General features: G+C 38.6%; 1 long non-coding RNA gene across 1 annotated transcript; it reads right to left on the bottom strand.

Moving 5' to 3' along the window:
• Positions 1 to 4,079: 4,079 nt before the first annotated feature.
• LOC131983811 (uncharacterized) lies at positions 4,080 to 22,149 on the bottom strand. The gene is made up of 3 exons (XR_009395495.1): positions 22,028 to 22,149; positions 5,576 to 5,693; positions 4,080 to 4,119 (listed from the first exon to the last, which is right to left on the bottom strand). It is a non-coding gene; the product is annotated as an uncharacterized LOC131983811 (long non-coding RNA).
• Between the last annotated feature and the right edge of the window lie 4,930 nt (positions 22,150 to 27,079).

Here is a 27,079-nt window from a genome sequence, read left to right as displayed (position 1 = left end):
GATCTGTGGATGAAATGGCCAGTTCAGCCATTAACAAAACAGGCTACATTTATGTGCTATTAGGACCATTTATTTTCAAAGAGATGGAAACAACAAGCTGATTAGTTGCCGTTGCACCGCCCTCGTTTCAATCTACAGTGGGGAGCCTGTTTGTGCGTTGGGCCAAACTGAGAGGAAAATATTCTTGTTTTAGATTGGATAATAACATTGCAAATCTGATAAATTCAATCTAACTCATAGCCTATTAGATTCGGTGAATTAAACACTGAATAATGGTCATTTAGTTTTGACCAGCAGATTGGGGTGCATTCAGAGGTTGTACATAGTCGTTTAAAGGATGAGTCCAAACATATTTTCCTTTACACAGACTTTATTTTATAGACATGTTGCTCTTTTCAATTAGCCCACATTTAAAGCACTTTCATTGCACTTATGCGTAATTTTAGAAGTGCTATTACTATTATTTTATACTGCCAATTTACTGTTACAACATGTTGCAAATTCCGAACCAAACTATCAAAACTGTGCGTTTCTTTGTGCATGTGTGTGTATCGCTGTGTGTTGCTGTATTCATAAGAATTCCTGAGGGATAATCCCATAATTAGAGCAGGATAGCACAGGAAGTTTATTCAGGTGGGCTTTTTAAACAGGCCTGTCTACCTTCTCTACTGTATAACAGACAGACAAGCACAAAAGCCTCGAAATGAGAGACAGTTTAGGTGCTTTCCACCGGTACAAGACCGTAAGATTACGCACAAGAGTCCTATCAGAGAAACTGTGTTTTTGCCGGTTGAGATCCGGCTGTGTCGTTGCATTAGGCTGCAGATGTTTATGGTGTGTTTATGCATCACCAAATCCAGCTGTTTGGATTTAAGCTATTGATGTTGGCTTCTGGAAATGTGTGGTGTTAATTTCATTAGAGATAAATACAATAATAAACTTAATTTATAGAGCTATTTTTATACAAATCTAACTACCTCACAATAAATCACTATATATGTGGAATTTTTCACCACTTTCGATATCTAGATTAAAAGAAAAGCTATTTCCTTGACTAGTGGCAAAATATTACTTTGATTTCATCTGTTTTAAGCAAGCGTCACATGTAAAAAATCTTTTATAAAAACAACATGCTAAATCTAAAGTCAAGGCAGCACTTTTGGACACCCTAAACAAACTTTCTCTGGGTCAGAGACAGGAAGCAGATGGCCTTCCTTCACTCTCCATGTGGGATCATATACCCTCCATAAGCCCATTAACACCTACGATACAGTAGCCGTGCTGCCGCGCTGTGCATTAAACTGCAGCTACACATCTTTGATTTCGGTCGTCATTGTTGTCTTTCTTGCCGAGCACAAACAAAAATCACATCGAGGCTGCGGGAGCCATTAGTTGTAAATTGCCAAGAACAGTGTGAAAACCCAGTTGAAACCATGTGGTTTTAAACTGCCTCCTCCTCACCATGTTTTTGGAATCACTTCCAGCTGCTCCACAGCCACTAATGGCACCTTGGGCCCACATTGCCGTTTTAACACTGGCCAAGTCTCAGCCCCCTCCTGCCCACTAGAAGCCAAGGAGGTTTTCAACTACTGTTGAACAAATGATTTTAGCCCATATTATGAGCAATAAAAAGACGTCCTGCTGAGTGTCCTGAATGCTGCGTTCATGCACATAAGCAGATCCTTCGGTATTTTAACGGTAGTTTATATAGTTTCTTTTCATATTGTGCCACTTCTATGGGGTAAAGGAAGACATGTAATGAAAATAAAAGCCTTTGGTAATACTTTCAGAATAGTGTGAATGTGCAATACTTAGTTTAATACTTAACTACAGCTACAGTATATCATATTAAATGACATTATATATACACAGGGTTCGTACACTTTTTCAGTGGTCAAATTCAAGCACTTTTCAAGGACTTTCAAGGTCCATTTTGAAGCTTTTCCAGTACCTTTCAATGGTTGTAAATGGCATGTTTTAGATGAGTACTTCATTACTAAAAGGGGTAATTTCACTTAATCATACCACCAGCAATGGTATTACACTTTTAACAACTAAAAGTAGGTGGCTAATCTCATAAAACATACTAGTTTGAGAATCTAGGGGCTAGGAGCAAAAGGAAGCTCACAAAAATCATCAACCAGCAGCTGGTGGAACTAAACACGACCCAAACTAGGAGGAAAGAACCACAAATAGGCTACTTCAGGAGCCCTCACATCCACTAGGAATTTGAAAAACTCCCTTCAGTAAGAAGATACAGGGTAGAGCAACAAGAAACATCTCAGAAACAAGAAGACCCAGGCGGAGATAGGCTATAAGCTATTCAGTTTACTTTTTTTTTTTCCACTGAAAATGCGGTTATCTATAGTCAGATTGCAAGAGAAATGCAGTAAGAATTTCAAGCATTTACAAGCACTTAATCCAGCACTTTTCAAACGTTGAAATTCAACGTTAAAAATCAAGCATTTTCAAGGATTTCAAGCACCCGTACGAACCCTGTTATAACTACTGCTGGTCTGCAAATCTACTACCCAAGGGACTACATAGTCATTTACATACAAAACAAAACAAAAAAAAGTACAAAAGGCATCTGTGTAGAGGTCCTGCTTTGTATGTAAAAGCAGTAAAAGAATGTTCAGTTCATTTCTGTGTGCGAACAACAACAACACTGTCTCTGTTCAGATCCCGAAATGTGTCCAACTGCCAGTCAGTTAATAATAGTTAGACGTCCACTGTTTACATGTGTGTGTCCAGTACTCTGACAGTTAGCAACTGCGGTATAATTACAGGTGTTGAACAATAAAGAGGTTTGATGTGCAAGACCAGACAGTTTGGAGAAGCAGCGGAGCAGTGAAAGGATACTGTGACAGGTATAATCTCAGTGGGGATCAAAGCCAGGTCCTGCAGTTTGAAGGAAGACCTCAGTGGCCATTATGCAAAATGAACACATCACAAACACAGATGCATGTGGAAGATCTACATAAACAGCCTGGGGGGTATTTAAATGCGTGTCATGGCAGGGACATTTGTTTTCAGCCTGGGTTTGTGTTGAATGGAGCTCAGTCAGTCAGACTTTTGCTGATAACCTTTGACCCCACACACCACCGTCAGTTATAGAAACAGCCAAGGTTTACAACTGAGTGTGGGGCTGGGAACATACTCAAACATGCAGCAATCAATCAGTGGAAAAAACACACTCAGTGACCTGAAATATACAAACTTGTACTTCATATATACATTTAATCCAATTTAAAGCTTTGCAGAGTAGGTGGTGTTTTCTGAAGCTGTTGTTTGCAGCAGTGATGTGTTGAACTGCATATTATTATGTCAGATTTTACCAATATTTGGTTTTCTCTGTGTATGAAAATAGGGGTAAATCTATTTCTTAAAATGCAACAAGAATGAATTTGTGATTATTATGGCAAACTTATTTTATGTTTCTTAGCATTTGTTTGTTGAAAGTCAGAATTTTACATGACTTTTTTTTGCTGATATTTGTATTAAAAGTGATGTATAATAAGTGCATTTCAACCATAAATATTTCAAATAAAAATGACCAAAATCATGCAGAAGTACATTAACTTATGAAATAAGCAAACTGTTTTAAGTGCTACATTTATATCTACCAAGATTTTGATTTATTATTATAGTTGTTTTTATTACTATTTATTTCATTTTTTTAAATGTTGGTTACTTGGATGTATAAATGCACTGTATTCACTCCAAACATAAATCAAATATGGCTTATTTCTGCATTGTTCACAGCGGCTACTCAATGAAATCAGTGTCTGTTAGTGAAACCTGCAGGCGTGAGGCCACAGAAATGCATGTGTGCATACATACATACATGCATGTATTCATATGTGCATGTGTCAATTGACTGCTTCTGAACCATGTTGGCTGGTCAGATGGCCCAATTAGTGCTTGGACCTTTTTGCTCCAGCTCGAGAACAGGGGCAGGGCACATCTGGTGTCAATACATCTTAATAACTTATTGTAATTCTCCTTTTCCTGGACTGAACATGCTGGGACAGAGGCCCATTTAAAAACTTGTTAAGCAGTGTGTGAGTGTACCTGTTTGAATGGAGCCAGATTGCCATCACTAGATCAGGAAGGGTACTGCAAGAGAGAGAAATTATCTTTTTTTAAAATTTAAGTTCACAACAAGGCTGTAAAGCCGGGACTCAACTTTTTATGATAGTTAAAATCCCACTTTTTGTGGAAAGCAAAAGACATTTTAACTGTGTAATCAGTGAGACAAATTCAGTTAAAAATGGTTTTAAGCGTCCAGACACTTATTGGCATATCTGTGCTTTATGCATAATGTATTCATTTTAATATACATGTCATTTAAGATCCAAAACCAGCCCATTAATCATACTGTGTGTGAGTGTTTGTTTATAGTGATTAAACCTAATTTACTTCCTAAATTACCCCTGAATACAGAGGGGAAACCTGCACACCATTGCTTGAATGCAATGAAAATGTATGCTGATTGTCTACTAAGACATGTTGTTTTAATGTCTGTTATGCTTCAAATCAAGCACTTTGACTTGCCTTTGTTTTTGTGATTTACAAAGAACAGATAAGAATAGATTATTTGTTCAGTTGGGATAAGACAGGATAAAGGTTTGGCTCTTTCAGATGAAAGCACAGAGAAGTTGTGGTGTTACAGTTTGGCCTCAAGGCTTCTTACATTCTTTCTTTCTGTCTCATACATTCCTGTAACAAGAACAATACAACTAAGGCTAATTCCTGATCACAATGTTCCCTGCATTTGTTTTCTTTTTGTAAAGGTGTTTTAATTGATGGTTTAACAATGCTATTAGTTTTTGCTGGGTGCATGGAGTTTGCTTTGCACAGATCATTATTCTCTTCGTAGAAAAACTCAGAGAAATAACAATGGCTAAATGTGCAGCCAATACTTTCATCAAGGTTAACTTTAACAGATGTTTTAAGGGGAAAAAGCGGATAGTTTCTGTCAGTGAAAGCGTTTTGGAATTTCAAGGTCCGTGGAAAATTATGATTAAAACATCAGAAGAAAAAAGCTTTTCTGTGTACCTGTGTTTTATTTAATAGTTAGAAAACAACAGGTAATGCTGCAGGGAGGAGATGGAGGATACAGTCTTTAAGAAGCTTTGAGAGTAAATCTATCCACCATGCAATTTACTGTTCAGGCTTTTGGCTGGCCAAGATGTTATGAAACTTAACAAATGTCTACTTCTGTCAAACATACTTATTTTAAGCAACCAAAACTATATAGTTTGTATGTCCTAGTTTGGCTTTGTTGGATGTGACAGAGCATAATGTATGAATTTCAACAGTCCAGGCAAAAACCAAATGAGCCATTTATAGCATCAAAGAGAAAACCAAATATTGACGTCAAAGATGCAAAAAATTGGCGGATGCCAACGGTAACGCCTGGGCAGAAATGAAAGTGGTTTACACATGAGCAGAAAATATGAAAAAAAAAAGACCTCAGTCATTCTGTTACACTGTCTAACTGTCAATTACTGGCTCCTGCCAAGCCCTATAAGGCTGAGCACAGGGAGGAGTTCCCCAGAGGAAAGATTACCTCATGTTGTCTCATGCTGTCACAGCGGGCATGCCATCATCCCCTGGCGCCCTCCATCTTCCTCAGGACGATGTGGTGATTAGGAAGGCTGACGTCTCTCGGATAAGACAGAGTCACCCTGCAGACCACATGTGAGTGAAATGCTGTGTCAGTACACCACTGGCAGTTTCCATAGCAAAGGCAGTGCAACATACAGTGAGTGTTACTGTGTCCATGCTGGTGTCAGATCCAGTGGCCTGATATCACCCTCTGACTGAGTGTTGTGCAATAGTGTGCTTAGTGACAATATACAACCATGATTCTTCAAAAGTCACTGTGAAAAAACGTAATAAAAGCTGGACATGGGGGAGAGAAAGCATAGATATGTCACTACGTCCATAAATAATGGACGTAGTGACCGTGACGTCACCCATTGGTTTGTGAACAGCCCGTTTGCAGCATCAAGTTCAGCATTACACACGTCGCCATCTTGTTTCCGATACGGGGAGCAGACCATATTTGGACTGTGGAGGAGCGAGAGGGATCTGATCACTCACTACAGCCTCTCTACACCTCAACCTGACTGAGAGAAGTCGCTGCTAATTCATGTTAGCATTAACTGGAGCATTAACTGGCATGTTCATTTTGGCTAGCAAAAAACGAAAAACAAAACTTTTGTTACCTACCTCAAAAGACTGAACAGCGACTCCTTGGAGTGTCTGTTAGTCCAACCAAACGCTGAACAAGACATTTTTAATGCACAAAACGTTCATATAAACTGTCATTAAGTGAAATACAGTGTGAAACGATTGAATTATGACACCAAATCAGTAAACATCCTTTTTTATATCTATATATAACGTTATATATAACTTTATTGACACATTGCTGTGGATACGCATTGTTCTGCTTCTCTCCTGATGACGGCTCGCCTTGTTAGTGACCTGTCAATCAAAGGTAGCCACGCCCCAAATCATACCATTCTTTTTTCTTCTATTTTCTTCTTAATGGGGCCATTATTTGAACTATTAACATCAAATTGTCTTGAAGAAGATTTTTTACTAGCGATTGAGACCATAGTGTTGCCCTAAAAAAAATTTCTGAGGTAATAAATCAAGTGAGAAATTTTCTCATTTTGCATTGAAATTAAAGGACAGAAATGTTTTTGCAGCCACACTTAGCGCCCCCTGCTGGAATTGTCGGGAGAATGCAGCTTAAGGCACTTCCTGGTTTGCCTCCCTGCTCAGACCAGGAGGTTGCCGCCTGAGAGAAAGAAATAAAATCGAGGCTACAAGTTACTACTTTGTGCGCCAACAGTAGAGGATTCAAACAAATATATAAACGATCTATAAATATTTCCACGTTACAATGTCGAGTCGTGACTTAAATTACTTAAACTTTTATTTATTTTTTTAATTATTGCGTCACTTCCTGTGCTGCCAGTCAAGGCTGCCACAGTGCCCGTCTGTGCAGGTCTGCAGCCAGACTGTCTTGGTAGATGATCAGGTGTGTTTTGGTCTTCCCATGTACACCATGGTAACAAATGAACTAAAACGAGGGAACAAATTACTCCAAACGAGGGAACAAGTTGTTAAAATGAGGTCACAATTTACTACCTCGTGACCTTGTTTTAAATAGCCCAACCCTGGACAGGCCGCCAGACTATCACAGGGCTGACACATGGACACAGACAACCATTCAGGCTCTCATTCACTCCTACGGACAATTTAGAGTAACCAATTAAATTCAAGCTGCATGTTTTTGGACTGTATGAGAAAGCTGGAGGACCCGGTGAAAACCCACGTAGACAGAGAACATGCAATCTCTACAGAGGAGCCACAATTTTTGCTTTTTGAAAATATATACAATCATTCTGAAGATTCTGTTTTTATTTATGTTCTCCACAGCGTCCCAACTTTTTTGGAATCAGGGTTGTACTAAACACATTTCTGATCATATGCAACAATGTGCTGTATCCAGGGACGTCCAGCAACTAGTAATTTGAATAATTTATGTATGTATGGAGTAACTTAACATGTTTTAATTCAAAATGGATTTGTGGTAAGTTAAATGACCATATTATACATTTTTTAGGTACATGCTGATGGGTGGGGGGTCGTGGTTAGCGCCCCCATAATGCCTGAGCACGTCCATCGCTGTGTCTATGGGTTATGATTAATTCATATACCATGCGTTCAAAATCAGTCTAAAATGCATCTAACCATCAATTTCAAGCATTGCTTTATTATTGTTTTATTCAGACCGCAAGCATGTAGACGGTATTTAGCCAAAATACTATTTATAGTGAGTCGTTAATAGCAGTGCATTGGATTTCAGACTTACAACCTAAAGGTCACAGTCGGACCACAATCTGCGCAGAATAAAGCTCAAGTTGCTGCTTCTTTGAGCTCAGACAGTGCCGTAAATAATATGGCTGGCCAGTGCAAAACCACAAGTTTTAGCCATATTACAAAAATCCACTGGAAACCCAGAGCTCCTTCTGGCTGGAAGTCAAATTGGCTTTACCAATACCCGGCAGCACAGCTAACTGACTTTTATTATTTATCGGGGACATACCGGGTGACTCAAGCCTTTCCGCAGCTCTCCGGTCACCTCCGGACCAATAATGCCTTCACCCATAGGAGCAGAATTTAGCTGACATATTGGTTGGCTATATTGAGACCCCGAGGAGCTGCAGCGCTGACAGACTCACAGAAAATAGAGGGAGGGATACGGGGCTTCCTCCCCTCAGAGAATAATCCCACCACCCTACTATTAGGATACACATATATACACATTCTCCCTGCAGCTGTTGAACATGTGCATTTTCATGCAGCTCAGCTAAATGCATGGAGACAGTGACACATTCACACCTGTTAGCACCGGCAGCACCGGCCAACTCTGACTGACAACTTCCCTCTGGCCATCATCACCTCTCAATCGCAGGAGAACTGTCCAAGCAAACAGTCCATCAGCGGCGCGTCGGAAGGCTCTGCCGTACAGCATTAGTATCAACAACCTTTCCACATCTCTGCTGATTACTGGACAAAGGCTCTGAAAAAACAAGAGAAAGTGTCTTTTTTGTTTGTTAATAGAAGCTCCCTTACAGGAATATGAGCCACCGGTTGGGAATAACTAAGTATGTCTGCGCTATAGAACGCAAATTCCGGCTGTTTTGTGTTTCTTTATGTGTGTGCTGACTGTGTGTATGTTAATGTATGAACTTCTGTTTGTGTCTGGGTTAGAGCCAGCTCTCTGACTGTCTGATTTAAAGGATTATTTAAAATGTATATATCCTTTATTTAACCAGGTAAAAGTCTCGTTGAGATTAAAAAATCTCTTTTCCAAGAGAGACCTGGCCAAGAAAGCAGCATAAAAAGTGACAGGTTACAGCATTTAAACACAGTTAACATAAACAATTAAATACAAATACAGCCATCACAACAACACTTAAGGAGCCTCAGTAGAGACTTATATGGAGCAGTCACACTGACCAAGAGAAATTATTTCTTTATCCTTTAGATTCGATTTAGATTCACAGATTTCAGAGATATTTTTTCATATTTTCAGCGCACAAATATCAGGCTTTATGAAAATGACAATTCAAAGGAGCAAATATGTTTTGTTTTGTTTTGTTTTGTTTTGTTTTTACTATAGATTTTTATCTCGGAATTCTATGTTTCATGGAAAAATCATTCCCTGATTTTTCTGAATTCATGACATAATTATGTCAATAATAATATGAATATATTTTTTAAACAGCTGTTTTTTAAAAGCAAATCTGCTACAGATTTTATGTATCAAAAAATATATATATTAATAAATAATAAATAAATATAATTTCATTAATCCATAAAAAGCATTATTTATTCAGGAAAAATCTGATAATTGTCTTATTAATTAAAAAAAAAAGGGTTGGATTTTTCGCCACATAAAAACTAAGAATTCTAAAACTATTATATATATTTATAATTTATTTCGAGTGAATGCATTGCACTTCTGTAATGATCTGATCTGTAAAATAATATGTTTTTCAGTGTGCAATATAGGTTCAAAAACAGCCCAAGGATACTTTTTTTGCTGCTCAAAACAAAACCATACATATATCCATGTTTGTTTTGATATGTTTTGCAGAAACTTAACAGGGCTGTTAGGTTTATTTAATGTGCTGGGAGGAATGGGTCCTGTCAGTGATAAGCAATGGGGAGATAAATTGTCTGTTATCATGGATAAAGATCATAAGGAGTGCAGGGAGAAGATGTATAGGTATGGAGCAGATATAAATCTCTGATAGCTCCTCTGAACTCGGAGGAAAGTCCCAAATGGGAACATTCTGTTGAAATATTAAGATCTTGTGGTTCTTTATACAAATGATAGATTTACAGGTAGAAACAGATCAACAGAATATCCTTTTTCAGCACAGAGGGCCATAAATCCTCTCAGCATGAGAAAACGACACAGCCCCATCTCTCTCTGTGTCTCTCCTTACGACAGGTGATTAAATGGCAGCTCTTGCTCTGCAGCCAGGGAGACAGTATGTTAAACACCTCTCTGGCATGAACTCTGATCCCTCATTGTCTGCTTATCTGCACTAAAGACCTCCAGATGGATGAGTCCAAAGAGGGGGAGAAGGCTGTGTGGTAAAGTCATCACACTGTGATGTAAAGCAGGCGCACGCCGAGGCTTCTCCACTTCAAGTTCAAAAGGAAATGAAATACTTATTTGATTTTTGTTTCACTATTTCCCCCCCAAAGCAGCCCCCCTTCTCCTCCACCCTGGCTATTACCAGATTTATTAATGTTATTCTTTTGAGATCGTCTGCATAACGTATGTCAGAGATTTACATGGCTGACCAGATTTTGGTCCGGTGTCAAGGTCTGACACAGTGAGCCCGACTCAGAGAGCGGCTGAGTCCTTAGTTTGACCCAGAGGACTGAACAGGATCTACTGATGTGTCTAAATGTCCTTATAATGACAAACTGCCCGTCTCCTCCCCCTGGAATCTTAAACTTGTTTTCAAAGCGGATCACGAAACACTGACGGGGCAATATATTATACACTGATAAACTGAAAACTCATCTGATAATGTGGAACCTTACTGAGGTATATCCACATTATCGCAGGTTTCCCGTCCTTTGTCCCAGCAAATTATCCCTAAAGTATAAATAATAAATATATATTTTCAAATGATATGATCACGATTGGGCTGCACAGTGGTGTAGTGGCTAGCACTTTTTCCTCACAACAAGAGGGTCATTGGTTCGACTCTGGCCTGTGGCCCTTCTGTGTGTAGTTTGCATTGCATTGTATGTTCTCCCCGTGTCGGCGTGGGTTCTCGCCAGGTACTCCAACTTCCTCCCACAATCCAAAAACATGCACTTAGGTTTAATAGGAGACTCTAAATTGCCCGTAGGTGTGAATGAGAGCGTGATTGTCAGCTCTGTCTGGCGACCTGTCCAGGTTGTACCCCGCCTCTCGCCCAATGTCAGCTGGGATCGGCTCCAACCCCCACGACCCGTGCAGATAATCGGTTAAGGATAATGAATGAGTGAATGATCAGGATTATCACACACCATTAACATGAACAAAAACCACTAGAGACCATCCTACAATGAGATCACACCAGTTGGGACGACGAATGGAATGAGGGACGTTAAGTTGGGGGGCGTTCCCTATTTCCTACCTAGGATGGTAGGAAGGCCGATTGCTTGGACCACACCTAATTTTGAACCTAGCCTTCAATTTGATGTCAACTGCACACCTGTAAAGTTTTGTCATGACACATTGTACAGTTGTGATGCTATCACAAGCCGTATTTCAGTTGAGGCAACATTTGAAATGTAGCATTAAATAAAATGCCAATTAGCGACATTAAGAGCGAAAAAAAAAGCTGCATTGACGTACTTTCGCCTGAAGATGGCAGTTTAATGTATTGCTGTAGGCTAATCTTTTACTAAACAGTAAAAGGAGAAGAGAAAAAAAAAGAGGTTGCTTATTGTATAATTTGGCCACCCACAAGACAAAAAATGTTGTTAGAGAACTCATAATTGTTCTTTCATGTGAGCTAATCATCCGGCAGACCGGAAACAGCTGATCGGTCATGTGGGTAAAATGTTTGCTAATTATTCGGAAAATGTATTTCAATATCCCATTTAACGCATTAACTATTTTTCGAAAGAGACAAAAAAACCTCAAGTGAGCGTGAAAACTTTAATGTGCAGGTGTTTCATTAAGCTTTTTACATGTGAATCTTCACAATGCAGAGCTGTGTGTTGATGTAAAAACACGACAACTGTGACAACACCTGACAGACACACCTGCTAAAGTATTTAAAAACTCTTCCATGGTAGTTCCTGCAACAGCAGCAACTAAAAGTGTGTTTTTAACCTGTGTGCATGGGTTTAAAACAATCACACAACGATCAATACCCATATAAAACCTATTCCAAGTTTCTCATTTTGCTTAAACAACAACTTCCTTAAGCTGAGCTGACCTTGGTTATCTCACAGTTAGGAGACAGTTGTGTGATATCTGTGTGGGCGAGAGGCCGTCACAGGTTATCACCTCTCCTCCTCCACCTCTGCTCATCCTCTCCGCCTCGAGGAGTTTAACAGTTTGCACAGAGCCCCAGCACAACTGATAAAGTCCATTCAATTAGTCGGGGGAGGTTGAAGACACAAACTACAACATGACCTGCGTTTCCGTCTACTTCGAGTTAATAAATCGCAGTTTTGATGCGTGTGTGTCTAATGTGGAATTGAGTAAATCTGTTGTGGTCTTGTTTGTTATTTCCAGCTCAGGTAAACAGTTGCTGTAGCTTTAGAAACCAATTAAAAACTAGAAAATCAAGGAGCGTTGCTTGCAGGAGATGCTGACTTTATATCTGGCCAAACTTCATGTATAGTATCTTCCATTTTCATGAGCTCATTACTGTTATCCACTGTAAAACCTCTCAACCGACACGGAGACCCCGAGGTCAAGAGGCGAACATGATACTCCCTCCTCTTTCTTAACAGTTTGAGTGTATTCTGACGTCCCAGGGCTGTTCTCCTGCTGTATCACAGTCTCCTCTCACAGCACCAAGAGCACACAGTACTTTCACCAACTCACTTCTTCCATCATCATGATTTTCAAAAGTGCATAGAGTGCAAACACATATACCCTCATTGTGTCTATTGGTTGATGGGGCCAGCTGCTTGTGGCCAGTAATTCAGCCATTAGTCTTTTATTGGCCCGCAGCCCACATCACCGGCTGTGCTATCAACCAAGCCAACTATCTGATGGCTGTGGAATACTGATGCTCAGCTGTGGGGCCCTGGGAGGGAGAACCACTTGCCGCTTACAAACTTCAAGGCTCTTTTTTTTTTTTTCTTAGTGCAAGTCTCTTTTGTTTCATTTTTGGTGCTAAATAATGGGAAATCAAAGCAACAAAAAAGAGGCCAGTAAATTGAGTGGAATGAGTCAAGGCTTTGTGTTTGATCTTCTTCAATTAGGGGAGAATCATTCTAACAAAGGGATGGTTGTAACAGCATCACTCTCACCAAGACGGGATGACTTCAGAGTCATCTTATCACTGAGTCACTTCAACTGATTACCATTTATGAAGCACAGACTGTATAGAAATACGTTGAAAAAACATAATAAAAGCTGGACATGGGGGAGAGAAAGCACGGACTGTATATGAATAATGGACGTAGTGACCGTGACGTCACCCATTGGTTTGTGGCCCGTTGGAAGCATCGAGTTCATCGTTACACTCGTCGCCATTTTGCGTCGCCATCTTGTTTCCGATACGGGAAGCAGACCATATTTGGACTGTGGAGGAGGAGAGGGATCTGATCACTGACTACACGCCTCTATACAGTGGCAACCTGACTAAGCGAAGCCGCTGCTAATTCATGTTAGCATTAACTGGAATGTTCATTTTGGCTAGCAAAAAACAAAAACAAAATATATGTTACTTACCGAAGAAAAATGAACGGCGACTCCTTGGAGTGTCTGTTAGTCCAACCAAATGCTGAACAAGACATTTTTACTGAACAAAATGTTCAAATAAACTGTCATTAAGTGAAAAAACAGTGAAAGGGTCAAAGATATGAGACCACACCAGTAAACGTCCTTTTTTTATATCTATATAACGTTATATATAACTTTATTGACACGTTGCCGTGGATTGTTCTGCTTCTCTCCTGATGATGCTCGCCTGGTTAGTTACCTGTCAATCAAAGGTAGCCACGCCCCAAATCATATGATTCTTTATCTTCTATTTTCTTCTAAATGGGGCCATTATTTACACTATTAACATCATATTGTCTTGAAGAAGATTTTTTACTAGCGATTGAGACCATAGTGTTGTCCTAAAAAAAATTCTGAGGTAATAAATCAGGTGAGAAGTTTTCTCATTTTGCATTGAAATTGAAATGGACAGAAATGTTTTTGCAGCCAAACCCTGCCCCCTGCTGGAATTTTTGGAAGAATGCAGCTTAAGGCACTTCCAGGTTTGCCGCCTGCTCAGACCCGGAGGTTGCCGCCTGGTGTGAAAGTAATGTTTTGGACCAAGTATATCATTCGATTGGTACTGATACTTTTAAAGTTAGAATTATGTAACTTGTATTATATTAAAGAGCAGTTTCTTAGGTAAAATGTAGGTATTTCATTTATGCCAATTTAAACCACCATGCTGCTACAGCTACATGGAGGAGGGATGGTTGTAATATCTGGAGAAATAAATAATTACAACTAAATGACCTATTTGCATATAGATATGCATATGAACTACATATTAAGAAATTACACAAAGTTGGAATAATTTAGTTTTCAGACACAATCCTCTGTTAATTGTGGTTTCATTTTCATTGTGATATGTTTGGAAGAGACCAATTAATCTCTAGCCTCTTTTAAATCCCTACTGAAAACTTTCTTCTATCGCAAAGCCTTTTTAACTACTTAATCTCTTGGTTGTTGTTTTCTCCCCCAGCTCGTGCCACTTTCTTTGTTTTGTCATTTGTGATTCCAACTTGTCTGCATTGCACTTTACTTTGCTTTGTTGTTTTATTGTAATTTTTTCTGTCTTCCACTATGCTTTTATTTCTTGCCTGTAAAGCACTTTGTAACTTTGTTAAGAAAAGTGCTATACAAATAAAGTTTATTATTATTATTATTATTAATAAAGTTTTGAGAAGATATACACTTTATCTGTCAAGAATAAATCACATTGTCACAATCATTTCATGTAAATATCAGCACCACAAACACAATGAAGCTGTTCTTCGTTTGGTGCATATGTTATTTCAGAAAGTTATTCAAAAGTTATTCAAAAGTATCAGTATTTACTTTATTGTGGAAGACAGTCATTAGTTTAATATTTATTATTCAGCAGTGAATTCTTCACTGCTAAAACTTGGTGTCATCACATTTTTATTACTTCATATTTATTTCTCAAAGTTACCCCAGAAGTAATGTTTGTAACAATCGAACTCCCAGTATTGAGATTGTTTTTATTATTTCTGTGATATGGCTGGAAAAGTTGGAAACATTGCTAGTTGTAGTAGACAGATAAGGATATTTTATGTCAAAATTTGAGATTACTGACACAAAATTTAGGGAGTTTTAGATGCTGAAACAGAAGGTGTTGCAACCATGGCTGATCAAAATAGTTGTTAATGAAGGAATCTTGCAGTAATAACCAAAAGTTCACACCGAATGTCATACTGTTTACAGCTCAATTTACAATCAAAGGATGTGTCTGTGTGTGTTGTGCACACTAGGAATAAATCTCACTGAGAATGAGCCTCATATTTCACATAAAACCATATTTCTATCTATCTATTAGTTGAATGTAATGTAAGCAGACAGTGGCCCCATCAGGCCATTGAATTCTATAAATCACATTCGGAAAGAAAGGTGGAGTGGATTTACTTTTAGATACTGAAAGTTCAAACAACATTCATTTTAGTCAGTGGGCTCATTAATAACATTTAATTACATGTGACCTTCCTGTTATCACCAGCTAAACATCATGTAACTCAAGATACATTGTAATTAGTCTGTATTGTTTGGGCAAGCTTTATGTATACAGTTTGGAAATCCAAGCTACGGGGCATTATAAGGTAGAGTAAACAGGCTATTTTTCAAAGCCACAAGCACTTCAGGAGCATATTTATAAATGGCCTGATTCAGACATTTCATATGTTGCAATATAAACTCAAGTTTTGTAAAACCCCAAACCTTCTCAATCCTGATTTGCCTGGAAATATTGCTGCTGTCGACAGAAGAAAAATATACATGTTTCATTTTGGAAATCAGAGACAGAACATGAGCGGGCTGCCAGTGAGCAGCAGTAATAACCAAATGACTGCCCCTGGCAGGAAATGACACGCATGTCGTTCCTGGGCATCACAGGCTAGTGCTGACTTGCCCAAAATAGGCCTTGCCAGTAACAACAACATTACACACAGATCTCTCTATGTGTGCGCAGGTTAAAAAAGCAGAGGCTGGCAGCCGTTCCTTCCCCTCATTATTTCCATCTACTTCCCCTGCTAGAAAATCCTCAATCCTCTGATGCCATCTCTAATAGCCAAGACAACCAACAAATCACAGGCTGATCCTCTGTCAGAGCTCCAGCTTATACTGGATGCTGGCTGACCGGAAATGAGACGGATGATCACAAGACATACGGGGTGCAACAGTTCTCAGGCAATAAGGCCCATAGCTAATGGGATGTATGTACTGTCTGATTGGCCAAGTCAAACATTGCTCTTTATGTACTACAGAGATTGGATGCATGCATTATTATAAGACCTTCATAACAATCAGAGGTTAGCCTGACACCATGTCGTGAAGAGCTGTTAGCTAACATATTATGTCATGTAGCACATTTAGTGTATGTTTTTCTCTTTATTTCATCAGTACTCAAAAATGCTAAAACCGATAACAAAGGATCACATGATTACTTGTATCCTAGACTCTTGCAGGCCATGGGCCAGTAATCCCATCAAGACCAACCAATCATAATCATAGTGGGGCGGCATAGCTTAACCCTTAATAGGGCACTCATTGAAATACTTGCAAACTCCAAATTTCAACCCTAGAGAATATTGGAGGATATTACATACAGCCAGAATGTGTAAAAAAAAAAAAAAAAACATACGGACCCAGGGGAGGGGGTAATATTTTGAGAAAAAAAGTTTACGAGATTAAAGCGGCAAATCTACGAGAATAAAATTAGCAGATTTATGAGATTTAAAGTGGTGAATCTGCAAGGAAAAATTTATTTTTTCCACTTTTTTCTTGTAAATCTGCTACTTTTTTCGCGCAGATTTGCCACTTTAAATCTCTTAAATCTGCGACTTTTTTTCTTGTAGATTTGCCACTCTAATCTAGTAAATTTGCAACTTTTTTCTCAAAATATTATTATCATACTGATTGGTCAGATGTCATGGTGTCACCGTCTGTGACATAGCCTGATTAGATGGAAGAAATCCATGTGGTTCTACGACCAAACAGAGAGACATGGGGACCCCATTTTGACATCCACTAAAGTTACCAAATATAGTTCTTTGTCCGATAAAGGGTTAATGTATCATAACAATTGTTCATTTTTTGATAAAAGCACCAAATTTGGCAGATGTGTTGATAATTATATTAGGAACAAAACTGGATATTGGGCCATCATAAACTCAGACCCTGGTTGCCATGGTGATCAGATTGCGAATATGCGATGGCCCAATATCCAGTCTCCAAACTATCCAGTTTCCAAATATATTAAGCTATATATGTACCAAATTTGGTGCTTTAATCACAAAATGAACAATAGGTTAGCTCTGCCACCCCACTATTATAATATAAATAAATAACATCATGCACACACACCTGAGCATTAACAACAAATGAGGAGCGACATGTAAATATGTAAATTAAATATGTATGTGGTCATGCAGTCGTCCAGTGATCAGAAGGTTGGTGGTTTGTTCCCTGGCTATCAGTCAAAGTATCCTTGAGCAAGATATAAAACCTCAAATTGCTCCATCGGTGATTTTGTGTTCATGGTTAATTACTGATGAGCAGGCTGCACCTTGTGAATGGCTGAATGATAATCTGAAGTGTAAAAATTATTTGAGTGGTCGCTATGACTTAAAATTCCTGGTCGTATTAACAATCCCACAAAAGGTGGGCTGAATGAAGTCTGGTAGCTGAAACATGCCCTGTGGTGGCAATTATATTTAGCCTTAACCCATAAGAACCCAGACCCAGTTATCCTTAAAGGAAAATGATGGGGGGTACATCACAGACCAAGTGAACCACATAGAACACCTACCCCTAAATGTCAAAGATCTGTGATGTGACATTGGGCGTTTATGATATTTACGTTTATGATATACTATGGATCTAGATCTATAGATATGATCTACTTACAGAGACACAAATTTGCCTTTTTCTTTGCATCTCCACAACATACATCAAAACTGTGACATTAATAGTGCTGTTTAACAATAAATTATTTTTCTGATTTTTAAAAACAAATAACCATTTGCCTTTTTGTTTGCATCTCCATAACATACATCAAAATTGTGACTTTAATTTGTTCAGGAAATATGGTCAGAAAAAGTTAAATGCAAAACAGGACACACTATTAACGGATTAGAATTGTTAAATGGGTTTAAACTTGGCCTCAATAAGCTTTTTGATATCACTTCTTGTCAGAGTCACATAACCACCACACCAGGGTGTTGAATATACGTTGCTTATGGATTTAATGAGTTAAGGTGAAGCATAAAGCTGAATATGGGAGATTCTAGAAGATTTAAAGTGTTTGTTACACGGGTGTCACCATAGGTTCTTATGGGTTAACCCATAAAAACCCATGGTGACACCATTCATAACTTAATGAATGAGTTATATAAAAACTCCCCATTCTTGAAACTATTCACCGTCTTGTTGTGAGACTAACGAGAGTCTCTCTATTCAGGCATATTTCTCCTAACTGTGTGTGTGTGTGTTAGACCGATTTACGACTCCATGGTTTATGGCGTTGTGTTCGACTGAAGCCATTAATACTCATATCTTTGACTGGTTGTGGGGGTTAATGCAGATGAAGCTGCAGCTCACGAGAAGCTGGATTCATTTATTTGAACTGTGACCACCTCTCACGTGCAACACTTAGTGTGTATTCCAGCTGGTTTCACGTTTCACTATAGCAATGCATGCACTAAACACAAGGACAAATATACAGCCAAGTGTTTCTCCAATGCATTGGAGCTCTTAATGGCTACATTGCTTATTTTTGCCCCACTGCTGAAGAGAACATGAATTGTCTGGGGTTCAGGCAGGAGCCCACCTCTGCAAGGCCTCGTCGGGGGCTCAAGGCCACTTTGCTTTGTCTGCTGCCACTGTACTCCACTCAAGAATCCATATCTGTGGAATTATAATTGAGGATAAATATTATCAAGTGCAATCGGAGAGGGTGTTGTGTATTTGTGCTGGGGCCAAGAAGAGAGGCGCTGTGAAACTGAACACCGGCTCGGGCCCTGACCACAGGAGAGCTTAGTCGGAGGCAGAGGAACCATCTTCCTCTGTGGAGCGCCACAGGCATCAGGGAATACCGAGGTGAAAGGTCAAGGTAGAGAGTGACGTCATTTCCACCACTGAGACTGCTTCCCATGAGCTGCAGCTAACATAACTCTGAAGAATGAACGAGCCAAAGCTCAAATGAAATATGGAGGCTGTGTTTTACAGTCACCCAGGACCAGTGGTGGGAAGTAACTAAGTACATTTACTCAAGTACTGTACTTAAGTCCAATCTTGAGGTACTTGTACTTTACTTGAGTATTTCCATTTTATGCAACTTTATACTTCTACTCCATTACATTTAGAGGCAAATATTGTACTTTTTACTCCACTACATTTAGCTGACAGCTTTAGTTACTTTTCAGATTCAACATGAAAAAATACCATATATTTAATATGATTACACATTTATAAAACATAACAGTGTATTAAGTAGTTAACATTAGTCCTATCTGGACAACAGTAAAATGCTACTTATATAAATGCATCAATACAAATAATCTTATAATATATTTAGAACATATAAAACAATCTGAGTGGGTTCATTCTGCATAACGAGTACTTTTACTTTTGATACTTTAAGTACATTTTGGTGCTGATACTTTTGTACTTTTACTTCAGTAAGTCTTGAATGCAGGACTTTTACTTGTAGTGGAGTAATTTCACAGTGTTTTATTAGTACTTTTACTTAAGTAAGGGATCCTAATACTTCTTCCACCACTGCCCAGGACAGCCTTGTTCCTCGGGGTCGCGGCACTGTTACGTTCAGCCTTTTCTTCTAGTCTCTCATCACCAGGTGAGGAAAAACAACCCATAATCCAAGTTCTCTAATCTTGTACAGGATAACTGTCAGCACCTCCATACACAGTGGAAAGCTTCCCCGGCTTGTTACAACACTGGCACCAGTAGTAATCACTCTAATCCTTTGGTATCCATGGTAAACAAAACCTCTCGCACAGTCATTATCTATTCACAGCCAAAGGCCGTCAGATAACAAAGCACATCAGGGGGAAGAGAATGAATGAAGGGAGATGCAAGGAAGCTAGAGAGAAAGTAAGAAAGAAGAGTAAGGGAGAGAGAGAAAAGGAGACAAGGGGACAAAGAGGAGAGGGAGAACAGTATTTAATTGTATTATATAACACTCTTTGCTGTGTGCCAGGCTGCAACTGTTTTCTCTCTTTCAGAAGAGAGTTTTGTGTTATAAAAGCTCCAGGCATTTCTCAGCCTTGATGTAAACTGATACTCTGGTGTTTGATTTATGTTACAAAATCCAAAATCCCTCCAAGAATAAAAACTCTTCACTGTCATCTTTTTCTTTTTTGGAAATCTTACATAACAACAATTTAGTGACATTTATGACTAAAACCTTGAAAGTATCAAGATGGCAAGCTCTTCAGTATTTAGTTAAGAACAGCCATCCATCACTTGGCAGAAAAGAGAAACAGAGTTGGGGCTTTCAGGGACAAGTGGCAAAACCTGGGTGGGAATCTGACAGGTCTGCTTAGTCCTCCTCAGTCAAACTTGGCAGGTTTGCCAGAAAAGAAGGCGGCTCTAAGCAGTGCCTGATCTGAACTAAAAGGGTGTAAGTAAGGCTACTCTACTTCAGCAGTTGCAGAACATGATCACCACATGCATCTTTTTTTATTAATATGCATATTTTGGTAATAGATCCCACCTCAAATGCATTTGTCATGCTTTTCAATACACATGCATGACACACATTTCCAAAGGTTGTACATAAATGTACATTTGGTTGATTAAAAAAGCTATTCATGCCAATCAAATTCTGCACAAATATATATTTGCATATGTTCCACATTAAACCAACTTACAGGTACAAAATTTGAATATCCTGAAAAAGTTCAATATTTTTTGTCAATAATTTCAGAAAGTGAAACTCATACATTATATAGATTCATTATACATAAAGTGAAATATTTCAAGCCTGTATTTCTTGTCATTTTGATGATTCTTGCTTATAGATAATGAAAACACAAAACTCAGTGTCTCAGAATATTAAATAAGATCAATGAAAAAAAGGATATTTTAAACACAAATGGCATGTTTCTGAAAAGTGTCTTCATTTCTATACACCCAATACTTGGTTGGGCTCCTTTTGCATGAATTAGTGCATTAATACTTGGTGGCATGGAGGAGATCAGCCTACAGCACCATGTTGCTTTTATAGCAGCCTTCAGCTCATCTGGTGTCTCTCACCTTCCACTTGACAACAGCCCATAGACTCCTATGGGGTTGAGGTCAGCCCAGTCTGCTGGCCAGTCCAGCCCAGTAACACCATGGTCATTGAAGCAGCTTTTGGTACCTTTGCCAGTGTGGGCAGGTGCCAAGTCCTGCTGGAAAATGAAAGCAGCATCTCCAAAGAGCTTGTGGAAGCATGAAGACTCTAAAATGTCCTGCTAGATGGCTGCTATGTTGACTGTGGACTTCAGAAAACACAGTGGACCAACAGCAGCAGAGGACATGGCCCCAAACCACCACTGACCCAGGACTCACATATTTAACTTTTTCACAATATTCTAATTTTCTGAGACACTGAGTTTTGTGTTTTCATTATCTCTAAGCCAGAATCATCAAAATTACAAGAAATACAGGCTTGAAAAAGTTCACTCTATGCATAATGAATCTATATAATGTATGAGTTTCCCTTTTTGAAATGATTAACAAAAATATTGAACTTTTTCATGATATTCTATTTTTTGTTTTAGATGTAGGCTACCTGTAGATGCTGCAGGTCTCCTGTCAAAATGGACCAATGTGCTAAGATGCAACTAATGTGTGACCTACTATGCTGTCAGCTTCTGCTCGACGATGTCATATAAAATCGAAGTACATGCATATAATAAAACATACTAATTATATATGCATTGCTGCATGTAAAAGACTTACTTTTTTCGCCCAGAAGCTAACAGGTGAGCCCTGCGGTCCGGTCATTTCCATTTCAGAAGTTTTGTAATCCATCCTTGAATTGCGGAGACTTTTTTGAAGACTTTGAAAAGTAAATCCATAAAGAGACATCGATCTCTGAATGTTTTATGTCCATTTTCACGTGTTGAAAGATATCGTTGTTGTTAGCTGTACATGACGTTTTCCGGTCTGTCGACCAATCAGAGGCTGTGTTTATTACCGTATTACATTTCTAATGATAAATTAGTGAATAAAAATTACCTTAAATAATCAGCAGTCCGAGCTATAAATGCTCATATAGTGTGGTTGTTGTTGTTGTTGTTGTTTTAATTTCTTGGCTTCAGAAAATATCCAACACATACTTTTATGAAAAGCAATGGTCTGAAAGGCTTTTAGTTTTAATTTAAGAGAGTTTAATTAAACAGAGTTGTTTGCATAAAAAGAAAACCAAACAGTCTGATAGACCATAGTGGTGGTTCACTTTGAAACAGACCTGCTTGGATAGGTTTATTTCACACAAAATGTGGGTTTGTGCATCAAATCTACTAGGTTAAGTTTAAGCAACAACATTATTTGCACTGGTTGCATGAACACCAGTGTGTGACCATAACTTAAGATATGATTTAAGCTTATGTCCATCAGTAATAATCATTCATATGAAATAATTATCCTGCATGGTGAGAAATTAAACCACTAAAGGTCAGAAAAATAAGAATTCCAGTTAGTTGTTTGTTATGAAAAACACAAAAAATATTTAGATCCTTTACCCAAGTAAAAGTATTAATACCAAACTCAAATTCCTACACTACGAGTCAAAGTCCTGCATTCAAAACTTACTTAAAAGTACAAGTATCAGCATCAAAATGTACTTAAAGTATAAAAAAAGTACTCGTTATGCAGAAGAAACCCACTCAGATTGTTCTATATATTCTAAATATATTATACAATTATTTGTATTATCATATTTATTATTAATTTCCCCAAGATAGGGCTCATTTCAACTACTTAATACACTGTTATGAGGTTTAATAAAAAAAAAACATCTTATCAAGATACATTTTTCATGATTTTCTTGTCAAAAGTAACTAAGTAACTAAAGCTTTCAGCTAAATGTAGTGGAGTAAAAAGTACAATATTTACCTTAAAATGTAGTGAAGTAGAAGTATAAAGTTACATAAAATGGAATTACTCAAGTAAAGTACAAGTACCTCAAAATTTTACTCAAGGACAGTACTTAACCCTCTGGGGTCTGGGCCTATTTGCCCTTTATACACCACATAATATTTACTATACTCATGTTTGGTATTTGGTATTTTCTCAGCACAACTTCAACATGATCTGACTATTATTTTTCACTTTAACCCACTTTATTAACATATTGAGCCCAAAAATACACAAAAATCATGAAATCTGAAATAAAATTATACTGTTTATGACACACACAAAAAACACAAATATGCTCAATTAACTGTTTCGGACCTGAAAAATGTAAAACATAGGTTGCAAATATAAACATTTAAAAGGTAAAAATTCAAATATAATAAAACTATACACAAAAAAGTACCATAAAAACATGTTTATTCATAGGAACAGTGTTAGATGATTAGACCCCTTTTTTCCATTTTTCCAAAATGCCACGCCAGCCTCATCCCATCCTACTTTTACACTTGAATAAGTATTTTTATACTATCAAATTAAAACAATCATATCTTGTTGCGACGCTTTGAAAAAAGCCACATTATCTGATCACGCCTGTGTGATCATAGACCCCAGAGGATTAAGTAAATGTACTTAGTAACACTCCACAACTAGAGAGGTTAAGAAATATATATATTATATATAGAATTATTTGCAAAAAGAAATGCATACAGGTGTGTGAACGGATGGTAGGAACATTAACCTGATGACAGAAAGTATGACCTCCTGAAGGATCAAGACAGTGGCATCTGAGAACAGCAGACACCATTCTGTAACATTAGAGTATTTGTCTCCCAGCGCTTCAAATTGATTCGCTACCTACAAACAAAATGCAGGGATTTGTAATACTGGCTTGTATCCAGTGCTTTACCTTTTTGGCAGTACCTTTTTTTCCCCAAAAACAAAAGCCAGTGAGAGCAGCATGAGCTTCATACAATGTAAATGTAACTCAGTACCTGACACGTAACCCCGTCTCGCCTTTGCTTCTTCTTATTATTTGGGAAATGCTAGACATATTTCTGGGCTTCTCAAACACACTCTCATCTTACCATAACAATCTGATTCAATATGTGGCTTTATTGTTATGGAACGCAAAGGCTGAGCTGTCTGCCTGTAGCACACAGTTTGGGATTGAAATTCAAGCTGCAGTTATGAATCAGGTACAGTTAAGATTTCTCTGCCCAAGGTGAGCTTTGCAGCAGGTTCCACCTAGACTTGGGACTCAGTATTTTGCAAAAAAAACAGACATTTTCCACTGAAGAAAGCCTATCACTTTGTAAGTAAATATTTTTTCCTGAAAGACTTTTAATTGTGTTATTTCATTATAGACAGACAGGAGAGGAAAGTCTTATAATAATGTCTGTTTTCTGCTCTCTGTTTGCATGTACATCTCACAGCGGTGTTGCTGGGAAACCTGCTCATGACAGAAAATGAACTCCCTCTGAAATCCTGCAATGCTGTGCCTCTCATAATCCCATGTGGTATGTTCCCACTTAACTAGTAATTGTATTTTCTCTTCACGTATTTAATAGAACAACATGGCAGCAGTGCTCTTAATTTCTTCCTTGTGCTTGGAGGACAACCCAAGTGTTGAGTGCAAGGAGAAGTGCACATAATTAGCTAATATAATTCACAGATGTGCTCACTGAGGTTTTCTCTCTCTCTCTCTCTCTCTCTCTCTCTCTCTCTCTCTCTCTCTCTCTCTCTCAGCAGGCTGAGCAACCTGAGAGTCTGGACACGCTCTCTGCTCTCACCCCGATGTGACCTACTGGCACATACATTTCAGATGACGTAGTAATTAAAATACACTAATTTGATAATAATGCAATAACAGCAGCACCCTGAAGGGCTAATTTAAAGAAAACATTTTCCCAGACCGCCAGTAAAGCATATGTAATGCCCCATAGCAAATACAGTAGCTGTTGGTGTGCTTTCTGAGGTCTCATGGGTATTTCAGGGTACTGATTTCATACCACAATCATTAAAATCTTAGCTCCCTTTTGGCCGAGAGCGCCTGACTGGCGACGGCGCCTGCCAAAGATATTGGATCCCCCAAGGTGTAAACGTGATGAATATCTGAGGCTGTTTTGCAAAGGGTTAAGTCTGAAGCTCCGCCACAGATCAAGGCACAGTGACGATTCAAAGCTGAACTTTATATTATTTTAACTGGATTGCGAAGTTCATAGGGCACCTCTGTAGGGTTAATAGATAGAAAAGAGTAACTCAAGGCAAGTATGAAGGGGAGGATTGATTAAGATTGCTGACCCAGATTTAACTTTGCTGAAATTTTAAATATTATTATGCGATATTATTTACCTTTCCTTAATGGTTCACAGAAGAGAGAGCGACGGGGGCCGCGTGGAGAGAAAGCGAGGGATTAAATGCAACAAAGTTAGCTGGACACATTTAAAACAAGCATGTCTTCAGCCTTCGTGCAACGAGGAAAGCCATATTTAAAACAAAACCAGATCATTTTAAATAGAAGAGTCGGATTTCCTAGTCTTTAATAATGGTTTCAAGTTAGTCTCATTACTCATTTGACCAAAAAGTTTTTGTTTTTTTAAAATGGACAACTTTGGCCGAAGCCTTGATTACAAGTGCATTATTGACCCAGCAGAGTTACAACCGTTGTACTTATTTGGAGACAAATGAGCCCTAAATGCTCATAATTCAGCCACCGGAGTCAAAGCCTCCAACTTACTGTAGCTGCAAACACAAGGAGGTAATTTCTGCACATCATTATCCAGATTTTCATAAATAAAGCCCTCATGCTTGTGACCTGATCCCAACTGTCCATCAACCATGAATATAATTAAATATGAGCCACGATGCACAGTAATTTTGCCCCCAATTCCTTCTCATCAAGAGACAAAGACAAAAAAACAAACAGGGAGCAGAGGAAATAATTTGGCCCCTTTGTGTCCTGTCTTTGTACTGCTGGCATGGCGGCTTTGAAGCCTACAGAAGTGGAAGTGAAAGTGATTGAACTTGCTCAGTGAGGCTTGTTCTACAAAACTGAGTTGCGCAAAGCAAGCCCCATGACCCATTTGTGGGTGTGTTTATTAACCCCATGTACAGTACTTCCACATTTTGGGGCTTGCTAATGAGCAGCGAGGACATGGATAGATAGCACATGTCAGCATCACCTTAGCCTGATGGAATGGCAGCTCTGGTTCTCAGTCAGCATGAAACCGCTATTTCATCATGATTCGATTCATTATGCCACTGAGATAAACCCAGGTGGAATCTGGAAACCAGATCTGTCTGTGACTCCTCTTATAGGTATCATGTGTACTGGCTGCAGACTCCTAGGGGGTGGTCGCTGGCATGGTTTACTTTCACAGGCGCATGCTTCCATTTGTCATTGTTATGCTAAACACTGCTTTGGTATAGAGGAAATTGAATTAAGGAGCCGTCCAGCAGCAGTCTTGTGGCTGTCTTGTCTTTATCATTTCCATCGGCCTGATCAGAAACACATTGAGCTCCCACCAACAGAGGGTCAGAAAGTCACGTAACCTTAGGCAGGCAGCCATTTCCTGAGCACTCCATCACGGAAAGCCTCTGTTGGCTTTTGGCTGTGATGTAACATGTAAATAGAGAGCAATTTGTTTGTGACCTACAGTAGTAAGGTTGTCGATAATCTATTGGGGATCTCAAACACAGATAAACATGAATGAATAACTGAATATATAATGACTCAAAGAGAAGCAAAGCAACTGAAAATAGACACAAAAGAGCCACAGGAGACCACAAACAGCCACAGAGAGGAACAAAGTGACCACAGAGGCAGAAAAAACACAAATAGGCGCAGAGATATCACAATGAAACACAAAATGA

This window comes from Centropristis striata, chromosome 13 (genome assembly GCF_030273125.1).
Source record: "Centropristis striata isolate RG_2023a ecotype Rhode Island chromosome 13, C.striata_1.0, whole genome shotgun sequence".
Classification (NCBI taxonomy): Eukaryota; Metazoa; Chordata; class Actinopteri; order Perciformes; family Serranidae; genus Centropristis; species Centropristis striata.
Note: the sequence above shows the minus strand (reverse complement) of the source record. Positions and strands in the feature narration are given on the sequence as shown.